The following is a 14,363-nucleotide window of genomic DNA, read 5'->3' on the forward strand; positions in this document are numbered from 1 at the left end:
AGCACATGTTCCATTGCCGTTTTTCAGAGCTATGCCAACACCTGTCACACTGTGAGTTCTCTGACCCTGAGGAACTTGCAAAGGAGGCCGACCTCTGGCTTAGTGCTAGAGAAACTGGTCAGGCATTAAGGGCTGTTTTATGATCACCCTGGCAAGGGGTGGAGAAGGTTCTGGGTAAACCAGGCCACGTTCTTGGTGGAGAGGGTGCAGAATCTAGAGGGACCTGTCCTCTTACACGAGTTTTGGACACTACCTACAAGGGGCCCCAGGGCAGGAACTTAAACGACCCCAACAAGATCCGGAGCGGGGAGGGTGCAGTATCCAGAGGGACCTGTCCTCTTATGCATGTCTTGGAAGGCACCCAGAAGGGGCCCCAAGGCGGGAAATTAGTTGTTACCAAAGGCTGATTTTCTGAAAGGGGTCTCCTAGTGTCTGAAGGAGTGGGAGGGACAACTGGAACCAGTGTCCTGCCAGCTCTGGAGACCAGCAGCACCACCCCGCAAAGGGGGGTGCGGACACTTCCTTTGAAGGATTTGAGGGAGAGGGAGGACTCTCCCCTAACTCATATCCAGAGGGGCTCCTCTGAACTGGTGGGGAAGCTGACCAGGGCGACTGACACCAGCGCCCTGGCAGTTCTGGATTCTGCGGGTACCACTCCTCGACAGAGGGTGCGGAACCCGAGAAGGAGGGGCAGGGGGAGGAAAGACTCTCCCCTGACTACTATTCAGGCTATGGGAATAGCCCCTAGGCTAGAAGACCAGTGGCGGGGGTAAACCCTGAACTGGTGGGAAGGAGAGTGAGGAGAGAGGGTGCTATGCATCTAGGGCTCCTGTCCCCATTCAGAGAGGTTTCAGAGACCAGAGGCCCCGGGATGGCCTGGGACCTGGCTCTTGCCACAGACAACTAGAATGCCTCCATGGGTTAGCTTAGATTGTCTGGGGAGCATAGACTGAGGGATCTAACTGTGTTCAGATTGGCGTAGAACTGGATCATGCCCCTGCAGTTGCGGGCCAGGGTCCTTGTTCTACTGCCTCAATCAGGAAAGTCCATCAAGGTATTGATTGGTAACCCCTGGCTTTAGGCTGGTGGGGGGTCATGTTGGACCTGACCCTTTTACAGGGTCATTCCCCAAACGTTTTGCCTTTTTCCTCCTTATTTTTCTGACCCTTGTTTATTGACGTTATGACTCTGAGCACTTTTTCACTGCTAATCAGTGCTAAAGTGCATGTGCTCTACCTTGTAAACTTGGTATGATTGGCTTTTACCTAATTGGCATATATAATTTACCTCTAAGTCCCTTGTAAAGTGGTATCCCTATACCTAGGGCCTGTAAATGAAATTCTACTAGTGGGCCTGCAGCGCTGTTTGCGCCATCCACTGAAGTAGCCTTTCAAACCTGTCTCAGGCTTGCTAGCGCAGGGCCTATGTGCGCAGTTTTCTGCCACAGGGACCTGGCATCTAAATTTACTTTAGCAACACAAAAGGATGATGGACAGAGTGCTGAACAATGCAAACACTCACCCCAGTCACAGACCTGGGTTTAATCCATCGTTCTTTTGCTCACAATGCCACCCCAGTTTGGACCCAGCCATATGCAAATCAGTCTTGACCATGTTCCTCATGAGAACAGTCCAGCCCGAACTGCCAAGCCAGATCCTCCCTGGACTGGAAACAAGCATCCTGGGATCGGTTCCAGGGTATCACCCTTCATCAGCCACCCTAACTTGAATTCAGGGGCCAATGAGCAAAGGACCCACATCTGGGCATACACTTCCCACTTAGGGCAACTTTAGCAACAGAAAAGGATGGTGGACTGAGTGCTGAACAATGCAAACGCTCACCCCCAGTCATAGATCTGGGTTTAATCCATCGTTCTTTTGCTCACCATGCCACCCCAGTTTGGACCCAGCCATATGCAAATCAGTCTTGACCCTGTTCCTCATGAGAACAGTCCAGCCTGAACTGCCAAGCCAGATCCTCCCTGAACCGGAAACAAGCATCCTGGGACTGGTTTCAGGGTATCACCCTTCATCAACCAGGCGAGCTTGAATCCAGTGGCACAGTGAGCAAGGGACCCACGTCTGGGTATACCCTTCCCACTTAGGGCAACTTTAGCAACACAAAAGGATGATTGAGGGAGTGCTGAACAATGCAAACACTCACCCCCAGTCACAGATCTGGGTTTAATCAATCGTTCTTTTGCTCACCAGGCCACCCCAGTTTGGACCCAAACCTATGCAAATCAGTCTTGACCCTGTTCCTCATGGGAACAGTCTAGCCCAAACTGCCAAGCCAGGTCCTCCATGGACTGGAAACAAGCATTCTGGGACCAGTTTTAATGTATCACCCTTCACCAACCAGGCTAGCTTTAATCCAGTGGCACAGTGAGCAAGGGACCCACGTCTGGGCATACCCTTCCCACTAAGGGCAACTTTAGCAACACAAAAGGATGATGGATGGAGTGCTGAACAATGCAAACACTCACCCCCAGTCACAGATCTGGGTTTAATCCATTGTTCTTTTGTTCACCATGCCACCCCAGTTTGGACCCAGCCATGTGCAAATCAGTCTTGATCCTGTTCCTCATGGGAACAGTCCAGCCTGAACTGCCAAGCCAGGTCCTCCCTGGAACGGAAAAAAGCATCCTGGGACCGGTTTCAGGGTATCACCCTTTATCAGCCAGGCTAGCTTGAATCCAATGGCACAGTGAGGAAGGGACCCACGTCAATGGACCCAGAGTACATGGGCACAAGCAGGCACCTCCTTTGGTTCCTGCACACCGCGAGGCCCGGGCGGGCCAATCCTGAGGAAGAAGATGTCGGGCGGGGAAGGAAGCCTCGTCTGAGGCTCCCCGTCCCACCGGAGCCCCTGTGGTGTTGTGCGTGGGCAGGGGGAAAGGAAGCCTCACCAGAGGCTCCCTTGGCCCCCTTCAAGCCCTAATTTTGTTTGAGGAGGTCGAGAGTGGGGCGGAAGCCTCGATGAAGGCCCCTTCACTGCAGGTCCCCTTCTACACCCTGACTGTTTTGTTTGGGGCTTGCCTTGCCCCCCTCCATTGGAAGGCCAGTGAAGGCCTGGGGGGCCACAGAAATTGCGGGCCCCAAGAGGGGCCTGTTATAAGACCACAGGAGAGGGTGCAGACTGCCCTTCTCCCCAATGCTCAACACGTGGCCCCGTTTCACGCATAGGAGAGCCAGGGGCCGCACATTTATCTTCATGGCACAGGAAGTGCCTTTTCATCACCAAACAGGTACCTTTGAAAGGACACATGATGTAATGTTATGTTAACCTGTGTCTTCCCGTGATGTGCCATATATGTTTGCTATATGTTCCTTTTATGGGCATGACAGGCTTATATGTGTTTTGGGACCTGCCATAGGTTTTTATAATGCTCTTAATAAAGACATTTATTATATTTCCATGACAAGTGCATTTATTTCTTTACTGTGATTCCCGACTACTGCTTATGTTGCAAAATCCTGAGTACTTACGTGTTCTAATGTGACTACTGCTTATTCTTGCAGAGTATTAGTAACGTGTATAACATTCTGACAGCTGCAAAGGTAGCAGCATATTTCTGACATGTAGTGTTTGGTCTAATTATGTTTTGTGCAATACAGTTTATTTTTACATAGCTCAGTGTTATGTTTACTTTGCGGTGTGCATATTGCGTCACGTGTGTTGTGTGTTCAAACGCTTTACATATTGCCTCCGGGTTAGGCCTGACTGCTCGTGCCAAGCTACCAAGGGGTTGAGCAGGGGTTATCTTGGATGTGTAACTCCCTTTCCCTTACTAGAGTGGGGGGGTTCTGCCTCGCTTAGGTGCCTACCCTAGCCTACCAGAAACCCAATTTCTAACAGCTACCTTGTAAAATCCCCCCTCACTGTGCTCCCATTGATTCGTCATGCCAATTAGTTTAGTGTTTATGTTAATTTCAACATATTACTCAAATCCTTGTTATGATATTTTACAAATTATAATGTGGTACCATGACAAATGCTTTTCTCTCATTGACAGGTTGGTAGGACATTTGATACAGTGATAGTGCCTGCACCATGTGCCATGTCTTTTGAGACTCTGAAACTGTTAATTGCTTCTGCTTGATTTTGGCCTTTGGCCCTATTGTCAATTTTCCGATTTGTACCACAAAAAACTTGAATCAAGAAAGTTTGAAAAAATAAAGTAGGATATGTAGTAATGTAATGTTAGCATGTCCTTATAGTGACTAGCACACAAAACCTACTTTTCACTGTTACAGGACTTGCTGTTCTATTGAGAAAACCATAGTAAAGGATGAAATCCTAATACTGTATCTCAGGACTGGGACTAGCTAGAAAAATATTTAAACAACTATTTGTAATAATTATTAAAAATTCATTCAATGGTGAAGTTAGATTTGTTGCTGAATATTAAGGAAAAGTAACTTTTAAAAAGTTGCATTTCCGTGTCTAGAGTTCCTGAAGGCTAATCTGCATTTTGTTATTCCCCTACTGCCAGCCAGTAATTACCATTTTATTAGCCCCATTGTTGAGGTGTGGACTTGTTCACAGAGTTGAGACGAAAGCCATGGGTGTGGGCAAGTGTTTTTGTGCCTATGTCTTTGTCTATTATGACCATTGTGTATCATTGGCAAGTTATGCTTAATGCACTAACAATTCATATCTCTGGTTCCCCTTATTGAATTTGTGTCATATTAGTGTCTTTTTGCTTATTAACTTCTGCTCTATTTTTCTAATTTGTTTTTTATTTTTTTGCATTTCAACTTCATTCCTATTTTGGTAATTCATGAGTACTTTACACATTGTTTCTAACTTAAGCCAACTGCTCTGTGCATTAGCTATCAGACTGTTGAATTCAGGTTGATTTAATGACTTTAAATGTTCACGCTGACAAGGGTTGAGATAATTACTTGAGGCAGGTACTTAAACCCCTCAACTAATAACTGAAATTCTTACATTATATTATTTTGATATGTTATACCATATTATGTTATATTATGTATTTGTGTTTGTTTAGTGTCAATCATCATTGTGATGCAGTCGACACCTTGGATGCAGCTCGACGACCTGAACTTTACAGGCAAGCTCCCCTACTCTCCCATACCCTCCAGCAACCTGTAGAGAAGACCACCAAGGCAGCAGCCACATCAGCACAACTTGATCTCAGCAACTTCAGGGAAAATAACAAGATCATGAAGTCTAACATGGCCAGTACAGCTGCAGTCACTTGTGCAGGTGATATGCTAGAATAGGTTGAGACCTTCATCTGTCTGAGCGGTGTCTTAGGTAACCAAGGCAGTATAGGCACCAATGTCAAGACAAGAATCGGCAAAGCATGGGCTGTCTTCATTCAGTTTAAAAAGATCTGGTGCTCCAAGCACCTAATGCTGCAAACCAAAATCACCAAAACAGTGAGGACCTTCATCAACACCTGTCAGAGGAAAATCCTCCAAATCCTGAGGCCAAACACCACCAGAAACAATGACCTGTGGCAACGGCCTTGCCAATTCCTTGCCTGTGAAGAAATTATGAGAAGACACTGAGCTGGATAGGTCCCACCCTCCTGAAGCCAGCACCAAGCACCAGGAGGTAAGCCTTGACCCGGAACTTTCAAGGGAAATGGAAAATAGGAAGGCCAATTAACACCTGGTTCCAAGGCTTCAAAGCTTACTGCAAGGATATAGGTTATACCTGGAGTCAGACAGAAAGAAAAGCCCAAGAATTGCTGGAGAGTCTTATTGATGACCTGTACTCCAGGAGGGGTAGTAGGGATTAGTAAGTAATCATCATTGTAAAAGCATTTTAGCACTTCTCTATTTGAGCGCACTTTTGTACATACCTGGGAAGGACATCAACCAGACCAGTGGAAGCATTATTTGATAGTGTCTGTTGCTTTGTTATTATTTGGTTCTGTGTGGGAAATAGTGGTTTATGTCAGTTACTGTGTACGTAAAGTGAGATTGATCTAGGAAGATCATTGAGGTGTTTTATGAGTGTGGTAGGTGTGCAAAAGAATTTTAAATTTTTCTTTAGATTGGGGAATCAACTGGCCTATGCTTGCACAGAGTATTGTGCTTTTTGAAAGCATCACAAACCGAGGTTAGTGTTTTATTGTGTGTGTGTTATGTTTCTGCAAATTTTATCTGCATATTCTAAGGAGGTATGCTAGACTGTTTTGCTTATGCAGGGTCATCCCTAATCTTTTTGCCTCCTGCCTCCTATTTGTTGTGACCTGTTGCTGTTGGCTTTTGAACTGTGAGCACTTTACCACTGCTAATCTGTGCTAAAGTGCCTATGCTCTCTGTGTAAATTGTATGGTTGATTGGTTTATCCATGACTGGCATATTTGATTTACTAGTAAGTCCCTAACAGAGTGCACTAGAGGTGCCAGGCCATGTAAATCAAATTCTACTGGTGGGTCTGCAGCACTGGTTGTGCCACCCACATAAGTAGCTCTGTAATCATGTCTGCCACTGCAGTGTCTGTGTGCAGTTTTAACTGTAAATTCGACTTGGCAAGTGTACCCACTTGCCAGGCCTAAACCTTCCCTTTTCTTACATATGAGACACCCCTAAGGTGGCGGTCGGTGTTAAAGCGACGGTAAGACCGCCACCAGGCCGGCGAAAAAAAAATGGAATTACGACCGTGGCAGAAACCGCCAACATAGACAGCCACTTTAACACTCCGACCACCACGGCGGTACAAACAAACACAGCGGCGGTCACCGCCAACAGACAGGCGGAGGAAAATGTACCGCCCATAGAATTACAACCCACCAATCCGCCACCTTTACCTGGTCGGATTCACAGCGAACAAAAACACAGCGGAAACAGGACTTCGAAGGGAAAACACTCACCTCTGCACACCCCACGAGGAACCAGGACGCCATGGAACCAGAGCTCCAGATTTTTCCAGCTTTTATCTTCCTGCTCCTCTACCAGGAGCACGAACGCCGGCGGTGAAGACCACGGTGAGTACTGCACCTACGACACAGGGGAGGGGGAGGGAAAAAACAGTGACACACACACGCAACACCCCCACCTCCACCCTCACCCACTACAACACACACGCTAATACATCATGATACATCACAGTTACACCCCCTAAACCCCCCTGGAAGAATGCAAGGACAAAAGGAAATGAGTCGAAAAATTGTGATATATTCAATTACATACATCCAAAATATTTACAAATATATACATTTATACTATATACAATTAAATACACCAAGAACACAAGTCCAAGGGAGTCCACCATCATAGTCCGTGGATCACTGGGCCCAAAAGGCATGGGCGAGGCCCACACCCAATAACCGAACAAGACGGAGAGAACACTGCAGGGGCATCAGATAGAAATAAAACAGACACCTCAGGGGGAAGGGAAAGGGTGGGCACCTCAGCCGGTTGAGTGCACGACGCCAAATCCACAAGGGGGTCCCATGCCCACTGTTCAATCCTGGGGAGTGCAAAGCCACAGTCTCTCAAGTCTCTACACTGGGTGGTTTGCCCATTGCCATATCCTGGGGAGTGCAAAGCCACAGTCTCTCAAGTCTCTACAGTGGGTGGTTTGCCCACTGCTATATCCTGGGGAGTGCAAAGCCACTGTCTCTCAAGTCTCTACAGTGGGTGGGTTGCCCACTGTTCAATCCTGGGGAGTGCAAAGCCACAGTCTCTCAAGTCTCTACAGTGGGTGGGTTGCCCACTGCTATTTCCTGGGGAGTGCAAAGCCACAGTCTCTCAAGCGGATGTCAATCTCCACTGGTTCTGGAGGGGCCTTGTGCCCAGAGTGCTTCATCCTGCCAAGGACTGAGTTAGTGGATGCCTTTCTCCACTGGTTCTGGAGGGGGCTTTGTGCCCAGAGTGCTTCATCCTGCCAAGGACTGAGGTAGTGGATGTGATACTCCACTGGTTCTGAAGGGGGCCCTTGTGCCCAGAGTGCTTCATCCTGCCAAGGACTGAGGTAGTGGATGTGATACTCCACTGGTTCTGGAGGGGGCCTTGTGCCCAGAGTGCTTTATCCTGCCAAGGACTGAGGTAGTGGATGTATCTCTCCACTGGTTCTGGAGGGGGCTTTGTGCCCAGAGTGCTTCATCCAGCTCGTGGCGGCCTCAGTAGTGTCAGAGCTTTTGGCGCTCATGGGCCTGCGGTGCTTGTGGTGGCGGTGTCCTTGGCAGCGGTGCTTGTGGTGGTGGTGTCCTTGGCAGCGGTGCTTGTGGCGGCGGTGTCCTTGGCAGCGGATCAGCTGCTGGTGGTCCTGTCTGTGGCAGTGTGGCTGCTGGCGGTCACCTCCTGGGCAGCGGGGCTGCTGCTGGCGGTCCTGTCTGGGGCAGTGTGGCTGCTGGCGGTCACCTCCTGGTCAGCAGGGCTGCCGCTGGCGGTCCTGTCTGGGGCAGTGTGGCTGCTGGCGGTCACCTCCTGGGCAGCAGGGCTGCTGCTGGCGGTCCTGTCTGGGGCGGTGGGGGTGCTGGCGGTCGCCTCCTGGGCAGCGGGGCTGATGGCGGTCGCCTCCTGGGCAGCGGGCTGATGACGGTCTTCTCCGCTTTCCTGATCTTCCCAGACTTGCCGATTTTCTTGTGCCCCTTCCCCACCTTGGAAGGTGTCGCAGCTGACTTCACAATCCCAACTGTACCCCTGTGAGCAGCTTTGGTGGCTGGTGTCTTCCCCCTCTCCCGCCGGGCACTGGCCAACTTTTGATGCTTGACAGGTGGGGGACTGTCCGTGCTGTGGCTCCATGCCACACTGCCTGCCCTGCTGCCTTGTGCACTCCATAATCTGGTGACTACTGGCACCACTGGTCCTGCCGATGTTGTGGCTGAAGTGCTAGGTTGGGACCTGGAGAGTCGGGCCCTAGGAGACTGACGGGGTGTGGGAGTTGAGGGAAAGAGGTCAAGGGTGGACAGGAAAAGTTTCTTAGGAACACTGGGACGGGTAGATGGAAGGCGGTTGGGAGTGGAGGAAGAGGTAGTGGTCGTAGGAGGTGTACGTTTGCTGACTTTGGGTGAAGGTACATGGGCTGGAGGCTGTCGTGAGGTGGATGGCTTTTGGGTGGGTGTGTGGCTGCGCTTGTGTATCTTGGGAGGTGGCCTCACAGACACACTGGGAGAGGACACAGAGGATGTGTGAATGGTAGTGGGGGTGGTGACTGCACGTGAGCGGGGTGTGGTGGTGGGTGTGCTGGTGATGGACATAGTGGCTGAAGATGTAGTGCATGTAGGTGTGAGTGGAGATGAGACAGGGAGGGATGAGGGAGATGAGGAGGAGGGGGACACAGTGGAGGCAGTGGATGTTGGTATGTCTGCATGTGTCTGATGCTTGCGTGAGTGCCTGTGGGATGTGTGGTGCTTATGTTTGCCTGAGTTTCCTTTGTGTGTTGAGGTGTGTGCATGCTGGTCTGATGGTGTGCTTGGGATAGGCTGAGGTACAGGAGTGTGGGTCTGGGTGGAGGAAGTTGGAGGGGGGAGGCTACAGACAGGGACAATGGCTGCCATCAGTGCTGAGGCCAGAGTCTGAAAAGCTCGCTGAAGGGCTGCCTGACCAGAATGAATGCCCTCCAGGAATGCATTGGTTTGTTGCAACTGCCTCTCTACACCCTGGATGGCATTCAAAATGGTAGACTGTCCAACAGTGAGGGACCTGAGGAGGTCAATGGCCTCCTCACTGAGGGCAACAGGAGTGACAGGGGCAGGGGCTGAGGTGCCTGGGGTGAAGGTTATGCCCACCCTCCTGGGTGAGCGGGCACGGGCCAAAGGCAGAGAGGCTGCTGGGAGGGCAGTGCTGGAGGGGGGTGGCGGCTGTACCTGTAGATGCGGGGGCACAGATGGGCCCTCCACCGCAAGGGAGCTCCCATCAGAGGAGGAGTCCGTATCACTGGTGTCAGCTCCTGTCCCCGCCGTGGAGCTCCCCTCCCCCTCCGTCCCACTGGTGAATTCCGAGTCCGTAGTCTCGCCCTCCAGGGCCATGTGGGATGCAGCTCCCTCCTGCTCCGGTGCCACTGCTCCTCTGCCTGATGATGCTAATGCACACAAGTACAGGGAGACCACAAAAAGGGGGGGAGACAGAAGAAAGACATGTTGAGTGCATGCAATACTGCTACCGTTGGCGGACACGACAGACACAGAAGCCCCCTGCACTACGCTGCGCACTTGGGGTCCACTATTCAATCCATGGGACATGGCTTACAAGGCTATGGCCGATTTCTGCACACATGGATGTCACAGGAGCCTGACTAGGTGTAGTTGGCACTGTACCCAGGTGGGGTGGGGTGCCACAGGGTCTGCCTGAAAAAGGGGACTTAACTAGCAAACTCGCCCTGGCCTTTGGGAACCCACAGCCCACCTCCCCCACCCAGACACCTACAATGCGCGCTGAATCAGCTGAATCAGAGTGTACTCACCCCCTTGTTGCTGCTGTGATGCACTCAAGCGCCCATCGAACTCCGGGTACGTCACCGCCAGGATCCTGAACATCATGGGGGTCATGGTGCGATGGCACCCCTCCCACGTTGGGAGGCCATCCCCAGCTGGGCCTCCGCCACCTTCTTGCTCCAACGGCAAATGTCCTCCCATCTTTTCCGGCAGTGGGTCCAATGTTAACCAATGCAAAATTGCGCTGCAGTCTTCGACCGCCTACCGCGACGGTGTACAACGCCAGCGCAGTTACCTCATATTCCTTTGTCCCACTTTACAAGTCAGGCAGCCCCCATTTCAGGGGCCCACATGGCTTTATTTTTAACTGCGTCACACATACCTAGGCCTTGGCTCAACACTCATACTGGCAAATTTCGTTTTATGAATAGTTTTCTGAGTAAGCTGTGTTTACGTACCGCAGAGTTGGTTGACTCTGTACTCGCTGTTCTCCTCCATAGGCACCGTCCGCTGGGGCAGGTGAGGAGATGGCGGCATCCTCCTGTGTACAGACAGCAGATGGACCTGTTGACAGTGGATGAAAGACATGTGATCATCACCTACAGGAATCCCCCTCAAGTGCAGGTGCTGTCAGTACTCCATTTCCTTGCAAGTGGGTCATTTCAAACAACAGTGGCCATAGCATCAGGGATGTCCCAGCCTATGTTTTCCAACGTGTTGTCCAGAGTGTTGTCTGCCCTGCTGAAACACATGCAGAGCTACATCGTTTTCCCTCAGGTGGAGGATTAGCCTACAGTGAAAGGTGACTTCTATACCCTGGGACATATCCCCAACATCATTGGTGCCATTGATGGGACACATGTGGCCTTGGTCCCCCCCCACAGGAGTGAACAGGTGTACAGAAACCGGAAGAGTTACTATTCAATGAATGCGCAGATGGTGTGTTTGGCAGACCAGTACATCTCCCATGTTAATGCCAAATTCCCTGGCTCAGTGCATGACGCTTGCATCCTGCGGAATAGCAGCATCCCTTATGTGATGGGGCAACTCCACAGGCACAGTGTGTGGCTATTAGGTGAGCACCTGGAACCAAATCAGTGGGAATAGTTGTCTGGGTCTGGGGATATCCCTAAGAGTTAGTGTGTGTCTACAGATGTCCCTCGCCATTTGCAGGTGACTCTGGTTACCCCAACCTGTCATGGCTACTGACCCCAGTGAGGAAATCCAGGACAAGGGCAGAGGAACGCTACAATGATGCCCATGGGCAAACTAGAGCGGACCTTCGGCCTCCTGAAGGCCAGGTTCCGGTGCCTACATATGACAGGTGGTTCCCTACTAGACTCACCAAAGAAGGTGTGCCAGATCATCGTGGCCTACTGTATGCTTCACAACTTGGCTTTGCAACGACAGGTGCCTTTTCTGCAGGAGGATGGTCCAGATGGAGGTGTTGTGGCAGCTGTGGAGCCCGTGGACAGTGAAGATGAGGAAACAGAAGAAGAGGACATCGACAACAGGAACTTGGTGATCCTGCAATACTTCCAGTGAGATACAGGTAAGAAGACAAACCTGCGTGCAACATGTACTTCAACACTACTACCTCTCTACTTTCTGTCCTTTTCACTCAGTGTATGGTCACTGAGTTTTCACTTTCCTTTACGATTTCACAGATGCGGCATATGCTTTGTTTCCTCATGGACTAGAGCTGTGTGACATAGGTATGTTGACATTACATTTGAAAGAGCATTTTATCACTGTAATTGCTAATACACTAATTCAAAACCACAGACAGACTCCAGATTGTTTTGTGCTTTAAGGGTGTTTATTTAAGTGCTCAATATTGGAGGGGTTGTAAAATGGTGAGGGGTGATGGTAGAGGAATGTCCATGGCAGAGTCCAAGCTATTAGTCTCACAGGTGCATTGTCCAAAGGGGCATAGGAAGTGGAGCTGGGGCAGTTTGAGGATGGACAGGGTGACAAGGTGGGACAAAAGGATGACAATCAGGGTGGTCTCATTTCTTGGCGGGGGTCTTGGCATCGTTCTCTGTCTTTGTCCTGGATCTCAGGGACCGTTTGCGGGGTGGTTCTCCATCTGCAGGGGGTGGGGTGCTGGTGTGGTGGTCCTGTGGCGGTGCCTCCTGTCCACTAGCACCGGCGGCGGTGGTGGGAAGTTCATCATCAAGGCTAGTGTCAGGGGCTCCTTGTTGTGCCACAGTGTCCCTCCCGGTGTTGAGGACTTCCTTTAGCAACCCTATGATGGTGCCCAGGGTGGAATTGATGGATTTGAGTTCCTCCCTGAATCCCAAATACTGTTCCTCCCGCAGCTGCTGGGTCTCCTGAAACTTGGCCAGAACCGTTGCCATCGTCTCCTGGGAATTATGGTAGGCTCCCATCATGCTGGAGAGGGCCTCGTGGAGAGTGGGTTCCCTGGGCCTGTCCTCCCCCTGTCGCACAGAAGCTCTCCCAGTTCCCCTGTTTCCCTGGGCCTCTGTCCACTGAACCGTGTGCCCCCTGCCACTGCCCCCAGGTCCCTGTTGTTGTTGGGGTGGTTGGTTAGCCTGGGTTCCCTGTAGTGGTGGACACACTGCTGATTGACGTGTCCTGGGGACAGAGGTATGGGCCCGCTGGGTGGATGCTGTGCTGGTGTTTCCAGAGGGGGTAAGCTCTGTGGTGGCCTGTGACTGTGTCAGGGGAACCGACTGTCCCGAGGTCCCAGATGGGACGGGACGGTCGTCTAGATCCAGTTGGACAGAGCTGCTGTCATCACTGTGGGCCTCTTCTGTTGGTGGTGTGGACATGTCTGGATCCTCCTGTCCGGTGACGTTGGGCAGGGGTCCTACAGGGAGGGGTGTAAAGGCATGATTATTGCATCTGTGTGCCATGGTGTGCAATGGGTGGGTGACCGTGTACCCCACTGCTTGCATTCCTGTGTGGGACCTTGTGTGATGATGGTTTAGGGGGGTGTATGGGTATGTGCAGTGGCCATGCTTTGGTGATGGTTGTCCATGCTTTGTTGTTGCATGCAGGGCTTGGTGTTGGGATGGGTGGTTTGTGATATTGGGACATATGTGTGGAGTTGGAGTGATGGGGTGAGGTCGAGGTTGGGGGTATGTGATGGCATGCAGGTACGATGGGGGATGTAATAGTAAAGATTTGACTTACCAGAGTCCATTCCTCCAGCTACTCCTGCGAGGCCCTCAGGATGCATAATAGCCAAGACTTGCTCCTCCCATGTTGTTAGTTGTGGGGGAGGAGGTGGGGGTCCGCCACCGGTCCTCTGAACCGCAAGGTGGTGTCTTGAGACCACGGAACGCACCTTCCCCCGTAGGTCGTTCCACCTCTTCCTGATGTCATCCCTATTTCTTGGGTGCTGTCCCACTGCGTTGACCCTGTCCACGATTCTTCGCCATAGCTCCATCTTCCTAGCTATGGAGGTGTGCTGCACCTGTGCTCCGAATAGCTGTGGCTCTACCCGGATGATTTCCTCCACCATGACCCTGAGCTCCTCCTCAGAAAACCTGGGGTGTCTTTGCTGTGCCATGGGGTGGCGTGGGTGATGTGTGGGTTGGTGTGTGTTGTGATGTGTGGGGTGATATTTAGTGGTGTGTTGTGTGAGGTGCGTGGATGTTATGTGGGTGATGGTGGTAAGTGCCTGTGGATGCTTGTTTGTAGATTGTGGTGTCTCTCTCTGGGCTTCTTTCGGATTTTTTGGTAGTAGGGGTTTGTGGGTGATGTGGGTGTGTGTTTTATATTGTATTGGGTGTGTGGGAGTGGTGTGTGTATATGTATCAGGTGTGTGTATTTCGAATTGTCCAATGTGGTTGTGTTTTGTAAATGTGTGTGTATTTTGAGCGTGCCGGTGTGTACCGCCAATGGAATACTGCAGTTGAAAGACCGCCACGTGGATTCGTGGGTCGTTATAGTGTGGGCGTATTCTTGTTGGCGTGACGGTGGAGGTTTTGTTTTCACCAGTTTATCACTGACCTTTGGTGTGGCGGACTTGTGT

This window comes from Pleurodeles waltl, chromosome 5 (assembly GCF_031143425.1).
Source record: "Pleurodeles waltl isolate 20211129_DDA chromosome 5, aPleWal1.hap1.20221129, whole genome shotgun sequence".
NCBI lineage: Eukaryota > Metazoa > Chordata > Amphibia > Caudata > Salamandridae > Pleurodeles > Pleurodeles waltl.